Source organism: Lolium perenne, chromosome 7 (genome assembly GCF_019359855.2).
Source record: "Lolium perenne isolate Kyuss_39 chromosome 7, Kyuss_2.0, whole genome shotgun sequence".
Lineage (NCBI taxonomy): Eukaryota > Viridiplantae > Streptophyta > Magnoliopsida > Poales > Poaceae > Lolium > Lolium perenne.
In genome coordinates, this window is record NC_067250.2 from 147,276,810 (window position 1) to 147,289,225 (window position 12,416).

Below are 12,416 nucleotides of genomic sequence, written 5' to 3' on the forward strand. Positions count from 1 at the left end.
ACTTTTAATTTGCAAAGTTCTTTAGTTATTTGAAGATTTCGAAATTTTTCCTGGCCAGTAATAATAAACTAAATACCCAGAAATGTGCATTTTTCAAAGTTTTCAAAAATTCACAAAAATTATACCGTTGGTCCTATTTTTCGACGAGGCACCTGGGAGCACCAGAGGATGACCTGTGGGGCACCAGAGGGCGCCAAACCACAGGCCGGCGCGGCCAAGGAGGTGGCCGCGCCACCATGTGGTGTGGGCCCCCCTTTGCCCCACTTTGTCATCTCTTTCTCCCAGCACCTTCTCTCTCCCGAAAAAATTCGTACCAAGTTCCTCTCACTCACGTTTTTGCTCCAGAGCTCCAGATTTCTCGATCTCTTTGCTCAGCCCAGATTTCTGTCTGAAATTTGGCACATTTGCTCTTCGGTATGTGACTCCTCCACCCATCCAAGTAGAATTTCGTTTGGTTGAGTATATCTTGAATATTTTGCTGCTGTAGGTAACATGTTTAGTGAGCTTGCATGCTTGTTCTAAGTGGTAGAAACTAGTTTTGATGCATGATTAGTACTCTAGCAAGTTCCTATGGTAGTTTCCCTCAATTATATGTCACCAAATCAAATTTTTATATCATTTGTTGAAAATTTCAGAGAAGCTATGAAGAAGTTCAGCTTTGGAGAGTTGTTCAAGAAAGGGACAACCAGCACCGGGAGGCCTTCTAGGGCCGCCACCCGGATTAGGCGATCATACAATGAAGACATCATCGCGCCTAGCTTCGCGCCCGAAGAGGACAACGGGCCTCCTAATGCTTCTACTTTTCCATGCTATGATTTTCTAAGGAATGCAGGGATATTGGAGGATTTCTTAACCCTTGTCAACAGGGCGGGGTTAACCACCTATATGGGAGATGAAAGGGAGCAATACTACTTGCTCACCAAAATATTCGTCGAGAGTTTCCAGTTCAACAACAAACAATATGAGCCAACGGTTGCATTCAGGATCTATGGTAATCCTGTTACTATGCTATTGAAGGATTTTTGTCGTGCCTTGGATATTGCCCCTGTAGGTACAGCAAGTAGGATTGATGACAACCCCCGGGACTTGTTGGATCTCTACCGAGGGATCACCGATGATGATTGTCGCACCATTCAGCGGGGCAAGATAAGGAACATTCAACTCCCCGCCATTAAGTATTTTGCATACTACATTGCTACTAGCATTCTTGGTAGGGAGAACACTAGCAACATTTCTAGTTACCATCTTGCTTTCTTGAATATTGCACTTACTGGTCAGACATCTTATCACCTTGGTGCTCTTATTGCTCGCCGCCTGACTACCAGGGGGCCTATTTTTGGAGGAACTATCGCACTGCGTGTTTTAACATATCTTAATCTTCCTATTGATCCTAATGATGTGCCATTGGCCCCTAGGAAACTTGATATTGTTGCTATGAAGAGTCATCATTTTGTTACCACTGACTCTACTTTAGATAATATGGTGTATAGAATGTTGTTTTCTGACGGGGATGAGAAAGAAATTCCTCTTCCCCAACTAGGTTTGTTAAGTATTGACAGGCAATCATGGTCGTGCACTAAGGAGGAAGTGGATGAGCATTTGAAGATAAAAGACTTCCACCAGCAACATGACTCCGAGGACGCCGGGGCCTCCTACGACCACACCGTCACATATCCGGGTGCTTCTTCTAGCACATACCCGGAATACGACCCATCTTCGTCATATTACGGAGACACTACCTCATGGGATCGATGGGATTGAACTCCACTTAGGCCAAAAGCCTAAGCTTGGGGGGAGGTATACCGGCATCACTCATTCTTTGCATATTATGGTTGCTGGATACTTGCACATACTTGTTTTGTTCGTTTGAGTGGTTTTCTAATGAGAAGAAGATAATATTTGGGGAAGTGCTGCCTGAAAACAGATTCTGGAACGTTACCGTAAAAATTCTCAAAAATAGCCAGAGCATCATTTTGAGCTGCCAATTTTTGTGCAGGTTCCCCAGGTTGTTATCTAACTTTCATTAGTTGAACACTTTTCGATCTGAGCAACGTAAGATTTTTGTAAAAATCGATTTCTGTACTGCTGTCAGGTTTTGGCAGATTTCTGCCATCTCGCTTTTCTGTGTTTCTTTTAATTTGCTATTTCTTGTTCTTGCTTTGTTTCCTTCCCAAAACACAAAAAGACCAAAAATATTTCTGTTGTTTCTCTTCACCATTTGTTTGCTTTGGTTTCTTGCATTTGTTTCGCTTTATTTGCTATTGCTAGTTTGCTATAAGAAAACCCAAAAAGATTTTACTTTGTTTGTTTGTTTCTTTTTGTTCTTGTTTCTAATTCGAAAACACCAAAAATATTTGCTGTTCTTCTTTGGTTTGTAAAGTTCTTTATGAGTTCAATGGTCTTCGGTGGCTGGAGCGTGGTTTTCATTTCATATTATCCAAGCTGCACAAGTGAAAAGGCAATAATGACGATCTACGACAATCTGATTGTGGTGAGAGGCTGGTATGAACTCTATTTGTTTTCATTTTTATACATATACTCATCCATGTGAGCATGCTTAGTTGGTTCATGTGAGGTATATGTTATTTGAGAAAGTCTAGTAGTTTATGATCTCTCATGTTTAGCTCCAATCTATTAATATGAGTAGCATGTCATGGATGTTTGCTTGCATTGTTTTATTCATAAGTAAGTATGGCATTGTGGTATCCTCCTCTGAATAATTCATTTATATCGACTTGGCACATGCTCACGCATGCATATGACTGAACAAAAAGTCAATTAAGCCTCGATGATTTATATTGCTTTAGAGTTCTTGTATCACTTTTATGCCTCCGTTAATATATTTTGCCGCAAGCATGATTATGACAGTTACTGCTCTCTTGATTTGTCGCTCCCTAGTCTATTGCTAGCCTTCACTTGTACTGAGCAGGAACGCTGCTCGTGCTTCCAAACACATGAAAACCAAGTTATTCCAAAGTGTCCACCATAAATACCTATGCATGGCATTTCAAACCATTCCAAGTAAATTCTCATGCGCTACCTTTAAAACCTTCAAAATGCTTCTCAATTTGTGTTTATGTTTCATAGCTCATGAGGAAGTATGTGGTGTTTAGCTTTCAACCTTGTCATTTACTTTTGACGGACTCTCATATGGACTAGTGGCACATCCGCTTATCCAATAATTTTGTAAAAAGAGCTGGCAATGGGATTCCCAGTCCCGAATTAATTAACTTAAATAGACACTCCTCCATGGTTTGTGATTGTTGGACGGCACCCGAAGGATTCGGTTAGCCATGGCTTGTGTAAGCAAAGGTTGGGGGGAGTGTCATCATCATAATAAAAATAAAATGAAAAGGCACTCCTTCATGGTATGAGATTGTTGGCAGGCACCCGAGGATTCGGTTAGCCATGGTTTGTGTAAGAAAGGTTGGAAGGAGTGCCAAATAAATATGCAATAATTCATGGGAGCCGCTCTTGAAAGTCCGGTTGGCGAGGTAGTTAGTGTACCCATTACCATTCGTTGACAACAACAAACACCTCTCAAAATAATTTTACTCCTGTCTTTATAAAAATAAAAAGCTCTAGCGCATGTTAATCCCTGCTTCCCTCTGCGAAGGGTCAATCTTTTACTTTTATGTTGTGTCTCCATTATTTCTTTGAGCACTATCTTGAGAGCACAACTGTCATTCTTAGTACAATAAGCTTGTCTCAAAATATGATTGATTGTGGTATAACTTTGATGCATTTATCTTTTGACAATCACTACTTCTAGTCTTTCTATGAACTCCAGAGGTGCCCGGGCATTTATGTTTTGCCAATCAAATACAGGCAAGCGAGATACCACTTTATCATACTCTCTTATGAACATTGCAATCCTGCTTATATACATGATTCATGATGCTTATTATTAATTGTTGGTACCTCTCCATGATTGACATAGCTGTTAGATGATCTTATTTGCATGTATCTCATTATGAACTGCTTAAGTATTAGCCATAGCATGAGAATATATACATCATATGAGCAAATGTGTTCATGAAAGTTCTTTTATCGCTCAGTTGTTAACTGAATTGCTTGAGGACAAGCAATAAGCTAAGCTTGGGGGGAGTTGATACGTCCAAAACGTATCTACTTTCCTGAACACTTTTGCTATTGTTTTGCCTCTAATTTGTGTATTTTGGATACAACTAACACGGACTAACGCTGTTTTCAGCAGAACTGCTCTGGTGTCTCGTTTTTGTGCAGAAATCCAACTTTCGGGAAAATCCTCGGAATTTATGCAGAAGGCCCTATTTTCCCAGGAAACTAACGGAGCCAGAAGGACAATTGAGGTGGAGGCCCGAGGGCCCCACACCATAGGGCGGCGCGGCCCAGGGGGGGCCCGCGCGGCCCTGTGGTGTGGCCCCCTCGGCTGGCCTCCGACGCCCTCCTTCGGACTACTTATCGGCCTCGACCTAAAAATGCACGGAGAGAAGTCGAAGTCGCCAGAAACCCTCCAGAACGCCGCCACATCGCGAAACTCCGTCGCGGGAGCCAGAAGTCTCCGTTCTGGCACTCCGCCGGGACGGGGAATTGGAGGAGATCATCGCCGCCATCACCGCCAACGCCTCTACATCAACCAGCCATGTTTCCCCCATCCATGTGTGAGTAATTCCCCCGCTGTAGGCCGAAGGGGATGGTAGGGATTGGATGAGATTGGTCATGTAATAGCATAAGATTGTTAGGGCATAGTGCCTAGTGTCCGTAATTGGTACTTTGATGATATTGTTGCAACTTGTTATGCTTAATGCTTGTCACTAGGGCCCGAGTGCCATGATCTCAGATCTGAACATGTTATTGTTTCATGAAGATAATCATTGTTTATGGTCTTATCTATAAGTTGTATACACATGTCGCTGTCCGGAACCGATGGCCCCGAAGTGACAGAAATCGGGACAACCGGAGGGAATGGTAGCGATGTGAGGATCACATGTGTTCACGGAGTGTTAATGCTTTGCTCCGGTACTCTATTAAAAGGAGTACCTTAATATCCAGTAGTTTCCCTTGAGGCCCGGCTGCCACCGGCTGGTAGGACAAAAGATGTTGTGCAAGTTTCTCATTGCGAGCACGCACGACTATATATGGAACACATGCCTATTGATTGCTTTGTACTTGGACACCATTTTATTATTATCTGCAAATGCCCTGCTATGATTGTTACATGAGTTTCTCTCATCCATGCAACGCCCATCATCCGTGCCCGTGCCTACAGTATTTTAATCCTGCTGTTTACTAAAATCACTACTGCTGTCTCTGTTACTCTGCTACTGTTATTTCACTACTGCTACTGCTATAAAACTGTTACTACTGATAAACTCTTGCGAGCAAGTCTGTTTCAGTGCGGCTGAATTGACAACTCCGCTGTTAAGGCTTCCAAGTGTTCTTTGTCTCCCCTTGTGTCGAATCAATAAATTGGGTTTTACTTCCCTCGAAGACTGTTGCGATCCCCTATACTTGTGGGTCATCACCCACCGCACGGCCCGTTTCCTTCACAAACTCGGCCCAACTCCTTCCCGCCCAGTTTTTCGTTTGAAAATCTGTTTAAATTTTTCAGTTTTTGTATCTAAAAACCAGTGAACTAAATTGCTTATAACCAGAGTTCTACAACTCGAAATCAAATGAAACCAGTGACGTTAGAAAGATAATTTCAAGATCTTTCACATGCCACTGACCCCATATTTTTAGGATTTTTATACGAATTTTAATGTATTAAACTTGCTCTATGTATTCTACATACTCCACAAAAATCCTAAAATCGTAGAATTAATATTTTTGACTGATTCCAATTGTGATGATCTTATTTTAATGTTGTCCATCTCAGAAAAATACTATGGGTCCCTGTAGAAAACAATTCTGGCCCATTTGTAAAGTTAGTGTGTCACATGAAATGTTGTTCTTTAAAAACTTGTTATTATTTAATTTCCCACCCCAACCCTTTTCTTATAAATTTGGCCAATGCATGTTTTTACTTTGATACAACATACACCCCTGCATGCTTTACCATATTCTTTTAAAAACTTGTTTTTTTTTGAGTTAATTGTTGATTGTATGTTGCTCTTCTATTTTCGCGACGCTAGATACGAACGTGGGAGAAGCCGAAGGAGAGGATTTTGGAGAAGGTGTTGAAGAAGACCAGGGACTAGCCGGCCAAGGCAAGCCATTTACTTTGACTCCTTGATTATCTATGTTCTTGGTTGAGATCTTTTTATTCTTCCCCATCTTGATCCTTTGCGTTTTTTGGTTGGATAATTCTCTTCTTGGACATACTTGCCGCCAAGTATGTAATTATTCCCTCTTGGTAGATTCGCGTACTTACTCTAAGTATGTGGATTAAATCTCACGCATTTGACACCTCCTAATTCTAGTAAAAACTTTGGGTTAACATCATGATTATTGCTCCACTTTTTGATTATCTCCATTCATGCTCAATGTGAGTATGGATGTCGTTTACACCCTTCATGGTATGATGGCAACCTTGATGCTATTGTACGTCTTAGTTCACACATAAACTTTAGGTTGGGAAAACCCTCAAGGTCTTACCTTGTTGTAAAAGTTTTTCTTAAAAACCTTGGGAAGATGAGATCTTGCCCATGTGTAACTTTGAGAAAAGGTTTAAAGAAAACAATATTGAGGTTTTGAAGGAGAGGTTAGTTTGGTAACTTGGTTTTGGGAAAAACAACACATGGTTCTATGTATTCGCCCGGAACAACCAACCCGCGCAACCACATTACTCCAACATGGGCACGGGGCTTAACTTGACGTTTGTTCACTTTAGCTTGAGGCACCGCATAACTATACAAGGGTACGGTTACCCCCGAGTCCGGGTTGTCAAGGTTGGGACAATAGTATAACGGGAGGCCTTCGGGGCTGACCCGTCTGGAAGACACTATGGGTCTCCTGGCTTGGCGGTGGAGCCACGCTCAAATGGAGGTGTGCTGCCACGGTGCCGGGGAGGTACATACTCCATAGGGTAGGACCTCTTGCTAATTTGATTAAGCGAAAAGTTTCGACCGATTATCCGAGACCCACATACTTTCGTATGATGGACCGGGGATGATCCCGGCGGATTTATCGGATCTTGTGGGGAAAGTGTGCAAACTCTGCAGAGTCAAATCTATTCGAATAGCCGCGTCCGCGGTCATGGACAGTTGAGATGGCCGTTGCTTAGCTGTGTTGAGTTTTGTTTTAGAAATGCTTTGCAAAGAAAGGAAATTTTTCTGTTGGTACTTGGAGTACTGGAAAAATAGTGGTGGCCATAATGAGATGGTCGGAAAGGAAATAAAATCTGGGTCTACCCTTCCTAGGTGTTTATGTCGTGAAGAGTCTTCTTAAATTAATTCTTGTAGGGATGTCTTAGATGAATCTTTGAGTGTCTCCTTCGCCCATGAAGTTGAGATGCTAACTCCACCAAAACACTTCTTCTCTCCTACATGACATATTCTTAAATGAAAGTAGATATTCCCTCTTGATCTCCTAGTTTAATCCTCGGTACCTTGTTCCCTTTAAATATGTTACTTTGTAAATGGTTTGCGAGTACAATTCAAAATGTACTCACGGCTTTGTCCCTGGCTATTTACTTGGCCAGACTATGAGGAGGATTTCGAAGATGATGGAGGTTATCAGGACGACTATGCGACTTAGGACGTTTCCCGGTCAGCTGCCTGTAGGGTTTAAGGCATGACTTGGGCCCGACGAAGTTGATTGTATCCGCTGCTTTTGGATGTTTGATTTCAGCCCGATGTGGCCATTTGTGTAAGACTTGGTCATGAGACCGTTTGTAAGACTATTTATTATTTCGGTACTATGTAATGGATGTTGTAACTCTGTTTATCAGTTCGGTTATGTGCTCATGTTACACTGATCATGGGATCATGAGTGAATGCATAACGGGTATTTCGGACAGTTGGTCCGGGGTGCCACAGAGCTGGTATCAGAGCCATCCTGACTCTAGGGAAAGCCTTAGTTAGCATGGACGTTAAGGCTAGAATAAAACTATTTTTTCAATATCAAAAACGAGATGACTCTAAGCTGAAAGAATGCCTAGTCTCTCCCCTAAATTTTTCTCCTTAGATATAAACTACTTGCATTAATCTTAAACTGTTTTATATTATGTACCTTAAAATTTTGCACACTTGTCATATTACTACTTGTATTAACCCTAAAATTTTGTGTAGATGGAGGAAGTTATGTACACTCGGAGCCGTCAGGTGGGAGAGTCGCAGCCTTTGTTCCTCTTCGAGACCGCCCTGATCGACGTTTGTAACACCGTCGGTCGCCTCCGCCCCGAGGTGAAGGGCGGACAGATAACGATATCGAGAACGAGGACTTGTCCTGGATGATCGTCTGCACCATCCGGGGCTCCCATGTCAAGCAGCTCCCGGAGTTCGAGATCCAGCTGTTCGAGCGCACTTGGGAGGATGGTTTGGTTCGCGCGCTCCAGGCAGCCCTTGCTCGCCTCGCGTTCCACCACCGCGCGGAGCTCGTGGAGAAGTATCTCCCTTACGCTCACTTTGGGCGGCGTGACGAGGAGGGCCTTCCCACCATTGTGCCTTATGTTTGCCCCCTCGGTCGTCACGCTGGCCAGATGGAGTTCCTCCTCGGCAAGACTCAGAACAGCCTCGACATCTGCAGGATGGAGAAAGAGATGCTGATGAATGAGTTGGGCGAGGTCAAGAAAGACCTTGAGGAGATGAAGCGGAGGGCTCGCCGCCAGCGGAAGCTCAAGCTCCGGGCAAGAGAGGCCAAGTACATGCTTAAGGTGAAGGTGACTCACCTTAAGACGGCGCTCCGCGAGGCCGAGACCAAGATAGAGGAGCTGGAGGATGATGGCGAGGATCTCCGCAAGGAGAACGCTGCCCTCCTTAGTGATGATGATGATTACATGGATGAGGAAGGATATGATTGGAACAACCCATCCGAAGAGGAAGATGAGGATGATATGGATTTCATCAATGATGAGCCCGAAGAGCCAGCACCCCCTACCCCTCGCGAGTCATCTGAGGAGGAAGACCCCGAGGAGCTGCCGTTTGAGGAGCCGCCGACCAAGGATGACACCATCATCCTTGACGACGACTAGTTTGAGCACCGCACTATCGCTAGCTATGTTATGTTATGATGTCCCTGATGTAATCGCGTAGAACGATGTTGGTCCTATGGTGACCTTGATGTGGTGAACTTTGAGCTTTTGGTGATATTTATGTTATGATGTTGGTTGCTTTTGGTTTTCATGCTTTCTTTATCTTTCAAGTTTGTTTTTCACCAAGTCTTTATGCATCATGACACCCCTTCCCCTTAGTAGGAACTCGCCTATCAAAGTGGTTCCCTTTTGTCTTATGTCTTCATCTTATCAGATGGTTGACACTCGCCGAGGCGCGCACCAGAACGACCCTCCACCACCTCCACCTGAACCCAATATGGCTCAAATCCTTCGCATCCTTATGGAAGACCGTCAAGCCGCCCGCGCTGAAAGCCAAGCAAACATTGCGGCTCTGCAGAACATTGCGCAGCTTGCCGCAGGAAACAACAACAATGGAGGAGATGGTGAAGACGGCCCAAGATCCAAGCTTAGGGACTTCCAGAATACTAATCCACCGGTATTCACCAAGTGCACCGCCCCTCTTGATGCGGACGATTGGCTCCGTACAATCGAGAACAATCTGGAAGTCGCGGCCGTAGGCGAGAATGAGAAGGTGGTCCTTGCAACTCGCTTTCTCGCCGGACCCGCAAGAGCTTGGTGGGAGAATATCAAGGCAATGCAAGCTGCTGACCATGTGATCACTTGGGAGGAATTTACCACTAAGTTCCGCAAAGCCCACATCCCTTCTGGATTAATCAAGATCAAGAGAGATGAGTTCTTCAACTTAAGCAGAACAATGGTAGTGTGATTGATTACCTGGACAAGTTCAACACCTTGGCTAGATATGCACCTCAGGACACTGATACCGATGAGAAGAAGAGGGACCGCTTCCTTAATGGTCTTCATGAAGAGATTCAGAGTATTCTCGTGGCCGTTCCTTACCCTGATCTGGAAACTCTGGTGGATGCCGCCATCATGGTAGAGTCCAAGCGCAAGGCAGCCTATGAAACCCGCAAGCGCAAGATGCAGCAGCAACAGCAGAGTGGACCCAGCAATGCTAGGTTCCGCGGCCAGCCTCCACCAAGGCCGGCGCCCCAGCCTCAGCGAGCGCCAGCCCCTGCTTATCGTCCCTCCAACAACAACACCAACCGCCAGAATGTGCAGCCTCGTACTGGAGGAGGAAACTTCAACAACAACCCCCGCAACAACCCGAATGCTCGCCCTCAAGGAGAAGGGTGTTTCGCTTGTGGACAGCCTGGACATTTCTCTCGTGAGTGCCCCTCTAAGATGAACCCGGCTCAACGCCCCAATGCGCCAAGACCCAATCAAGGCCAAGCTCGTGCTGCAACCGGAAGGAAGCCCCCACCTAAGAAGCAGGCTAATACTGTTAGAGGACACCTGAATCATGCCAATGCCGAAGAAGCTGAAGAATCTCCTGACATTGTGCTGGGTACGTTCCTAGTCCACTCCACCCCCGCCAAAGTTCTTTTTGATTCCGGTGCATCTCATTCCTTTGTTACCGAAACCTTTGTCAAGAAAAGCAATATGACACCCACCCTAATGGATAGACTCATGTTAGTTCAAATACCAGGATCCACCGCTAAAACTCGCTTATCTTGTAAACAAGTTCCGGTAGAAATCCTAGGTGTTCCCTTCCAAGCCGACCTCATCGTCCTAGGAGCCCAAGGATTGGAAGTAATTCTGGGAATGGATTGGATGACTAAATACCAAGGCCACATTGACTGTGCCCATAAGTCTATCACCTTAACCAATAGCGAAGGAATCCAAATAAAATACACCGCCACTATGCCTTCATCTAAAGCCTTCTGTAAGCAAAGTGTCGCTGGAACCCCCATCGATCTTGTCCCAATCGTTTGTGAGTATCCAGATGTTTTCCCAGAAGAGTTGCCCGGTATGCCCCCTGATAGGGATATCGAGTTCATCATTGAACTTATCCCTGGAACAGCACCCATAGCACAGAGGCCTTATCGCATGAACCCCCAAGAGCTGATAGAACTCAAGAAACAATTGGATGATATGCTGAGCAAAGGTCTAATCCGACCTAGTGCCTCACCATGGGGATCTCCCGTGATATTTGTGGACAAGCGAGACGGTACCATCCGCCTGTGCGTGGATTACCGAAAGCTCAATGATGTAACCATCAAGAACAAGTATCCCCTTCCCAAGATCGAAGATCTATTTGATCAAATGAATGGAGCCCGAGTTTTCTCCAAAATCGACCTCCGTACTGGTTACCATCAGCTCAAAGTACGCGAGTCGGATATCCCCAAAACAGCTTTCACCACCCGTTACGGATTGTTTGAGTACACCGTAATGTCTTTTGGCTTAACCAATGCTCCCGCCTACTTCATGAATCTCATGAACAAGGTCTTCATGGATTACCTCGACAAGTTCGTCGTAGTATTTATCGATGACATCTTAGTCTACTCGAAGAGTGAAGAAGAACATGAGGAGCACCTACGACTCGTTTTGGGAACCTTGAGAAAGCACCAACTCTATGCTAAATTTAGCAAATGTCAGTTTTGGCTCAAGGAAGTTGGATTTCTTGGCCATGTTCTGTCCGCTGGAGGAGTTTCCGTCGACCCCTCTCTCATCAAGTCTATCATGGATCGGAAGCCGCCAACTAACCCAACCGAGGTGAGGTCCTTCCTCGGATTGGCAGGCTACTACCGTAAGTTTGTAGAAGGGTTCTCCAGTATCGCCAAGCCCATGACCATGTTGCTCAAGAAGGGTAAGAAATTTGAATGGACAGAACAATGTGAAGCCAGTTTTCAAGAACTCAAGAAGCGTCTTGTGTCCGCCCCCATCCTCACCATGCCGGATGTCACCAAGGACTTTGTAATCTATTGCGACGCTTCCAAGCTCGGACTTGGAAGTGTTCTGATGCAAGAAGGGAAGGTTATCGCCTACCTCTCTCGACAGCTGCGGCCACATGAAATGAACTACCCAACCCATGACCTGGAATTAGCTGCCGTAGTTCATGCACTCAAGACTTGGCGACATTATCTCATCGGGAATCAGTGTGACATTTACACCGACCACAAGAGCCTCAAGTATATATTCACTCAGAGGGAGCTGAATATGCGACAAAGAAGGTGGATAGAGCTGATAAAGGACTATGATCTGAGTATTCACTATCACCCTGGAAAGGCGAATGTAGTCGCCGACGCCCTTAGTCGAGAACCATGCTCGCTGAATGCCCGTCTCAAAGTGGAACAACCGATGCTATACCAAGAGTTTGAAGAGTTCGGCCTGGAACTCGTTAGCCATGGTTTTCTAG